Source organism: Equus caballus, chromosome 6 (assembly GCF_041296265.1).
Source record: "Equus caballus isolate H_3958 breed thoroughbred chromosome 6, TB-T2T, whole genome shotgun sequence".
In the NCBI taxonomy this organism is placed as follows: Eukaryota; Metazoa; Chordata; class Mammalia; order Perissodactyla; family Equidae; genus Equus; species Equus caballus.
In genome coordinates this window covers 13,039,371-13,042,533 of record NC_091689.1, presented here as the reverse complement: position 1 = coordinate 13,042,533, position 3,163 = coordinate 13,039,371, and positions in this window count along the sequence as shown.

The following is a 3,163-nucleotide window of genomic DNA, read 5'->3' as shown; positions in this document are numbered from 1 at the left end:
TTAATTTCATTTTTTGAATATGCAAAACATTAAGATAGATCAAAAGTCAAAACTATTTGTAAAGGTCTATTCTGAGGAACCTTGTTCCCATCCCTATTTCTTCCACCTCTTCCCACTCACTCTCAATAGGTAACATTGTATTAGCTTCTGATTTAGCCTTATGCAAAAATAAGCACATATATAGTAGGTTCTTATTTCTCCTTCTTTCCTATACAAAGGGTGTATCTTTTGTATCTTGGATTTTTCTTTCTCAGCCTTAGTGATACATCATTGAAATTACTCCATATCAGTTTATAGAGATTTCTTTTTCTCTACATCAGCATCATTTTCCTTTGACAGGATGATGACCATAATTATTTATTCAATCTCATATGTATGGGATTTCGGTTTTTCCCATTATTTTGCTGTTACAAATAATGCCACAATGAATACTACTGTGAATGTTTTTTTCCTGTGATATTGGAGTTACATATTCAGGGTAAATTCCATAACTAGAAGGCCTGCCATTCACTGGCCTTTGGAAAGAAGGTGAATACTTAGTTTTCACTCTTTAGAGTTTGATGCATATTAATTAGATCTACATTGTTCTTATGTGATTTGGGTCATCTGTTTATTTTGTCTGCTTACCCAACGTGTTACGATCTGAAAGCAGTGCGTTGGTCTCCCTTGCTGATGTGCCTGTATTTCTCCTTGTGTTCCTGTACATCTTTCCCTGTGCATTTTGGTCCAATGATACGTGGCACACAGGTATGCATCACTATGAGATCTGCCTTGAGTATTTTATCGCTCATCATCATAAAGCACTTTTCTTGGTTCTCTTATCGTGTCTGTACCTGAATTCCGCTTTGTCTGATGTTATGACCGTGACGCTTGCTTCCCCTTGTCTGCATTTGCATGTGGGCACCTTTGTCCATTCTTTGATTTTCAACTGTCCTGAGTTTGAGTCTTCACTTACACACATCCTTCTGTTGGGCTCTACTTAGAACCACAGCTGAGAGCTTTTCTTTGCAGAGATAGACGAGTTTATCCTGTTAAAATTTGGTATGACTAATACAATTTATCTTAGTTATATTATGTTGTTCATTTTTTTAATGCTTCCTTTATTTTAGTGTATTTTCCTAAGCGAAATGTTCTTTGTTTCCCGTGCATGCATGTGTGTGTGTACACGAGCACTCAAGGGCACACGGCTGCTAGCAATTTGGAATGTTTGTACTCAGTTTTTAGTCTTTCTAGGGATTACTTTAACTATAATTTTGTGTAATATACTTAATCCTTTAAATCTCTAGTTTGGACTAACTTCCCATTATGAAATTAGTTTATTCCACTTTCTCCTCCTCTCTTCTCTCTCTTCCTTTTTCCAATTATTTCATAAATGATATAAAAATTTTGTTTCAATAAGGATTCAAATAAAATCCACATATTTTGATGGGTTTAAGTCTCTTTTAATCTATAGGCTCTCAGCTGCCCCTTCAACTCTCTCTCTTTCGCCTTGCAATTTAGTTTTTGGGTCATTTCTCCTGTAATGTTTTCCACAGTCTAGATTTTGCTGATTGCTTCCTAATGTCATAGTTCAACATGTTCCTCTGGTACCTATACTCCCACAAATAAATTAGTTGTTGGATCTATAGGATTTATATATTCTGGCTCTTATTTTTGGGGGGTTGGTGGTGGTGGCAAGACCACTTTGTAGATGGCAGCATGCACGGTCTTCATGAAGAGATACATAATCTCTGAGTGTCTCTTTTTTAAGGTGGTAGAAGGTGTTGACACCCAATGCTTAGATCTATTCATTCATTGTGGGCTGTAAAATGATGACATTCTAATTCTATTCTTCTTCATTTATCACCTGGAATACTTCTACAAAAAAGAGGCTTTTCATCATCTTTTATTGGGTTACATGGTGGCACAGTTTGTATCAGAAAGATGGGATTAAGGCTTGATTCATTCCCTTTATTTACCAGATCTTAAAAAGACACTTGGAATAATTCCTTAGATTATATTACGTAATCACTCTTTGCTTCACCCTGTATTACCCAGCAGTCTCAGAATAACAATACCAACACTACCACCAGTAATACAATTACTAAAAAATGCTAAAACTTTTCCTTTGTGGTTCTATTTCTCTTCAGTCAGTTCTACTGAAGACATACAAATTACTGGTTTTATAGCCACTCAGAATTGTTCTTCCCTAGGTGGTTTTTCATCAGTCAGATACCATTTGTGTCTATTTTTTTATTTTTAAGTACAGGTTTCATAAAATTTAATTTTGTTTTATAATTATCTGAAGTATTTACATGGTTATAAGGTGAGATCTATAAAGCAAGATATTTTAATAAACCAAATTTTGAGTGATTCTGTTACTATTCTTAGTGCTTATATTTCTAACTTTATCAAAGATGAAGACTTTAGTCCATTTGCCCTGCAGCTTTCCACTTTCTCTACTTTCCTATTTTTGTTGGTGATAGTTTTGTTTCTAATTTTCATATTTTATGGCATTAACATTCTATCTGGTAACCAGAATCTCAAGGTGTTTTAGGCTTAGTTTTATAAATAAATAGATTTATCTCATTTATCTTCTTAGAAAAGGATCTGTAGGAATTATATTTCATGAATTTTAATACTTTCTATTGTGTGTTTGGTTAGGTACGTAATCCATATGTGTCAGTTTCTCTCCTCTGTGGTCAAGTGCGCTGTTAATCTCTCTTCCAGCATTGCACATAGGAAGTTGAGTCCAGCCAAATAGGGGATTTTTGCCTCAATGCCTGAAAGGTCTTTTCTTTTTTCCTTTGAAGTAAATAAAATTTCCTGGGATACATCTTGGTGTTGCCAGCTTGATGTCGGTTTTTCCTATAATGTAGCCTTTTTGTTTTTGAGGAAGGTTAGCCCTGAACTAACATCTGCTGCCAATCCTCCTCTTTTTGCTGAGGAAGATTGGCCCTGAGGTAACACCCATGCCCATCTTCCTCTACTTTATAAGTGGGATACCTGCCACTGCATGGCTTGACAAGGGGTGCATAGGTTTGCGCCTGGGATCCGACCCAGTGAACCTGGGCCGCCAAAGCAGAGCACACAAACTTAACTGCTACACCCCTAGGCAGGCCCCTGGATCTCTTTTTTTACAGAGATGATTTGTCATTAAGCTCTTTTAATTCTTGGGAAAAAC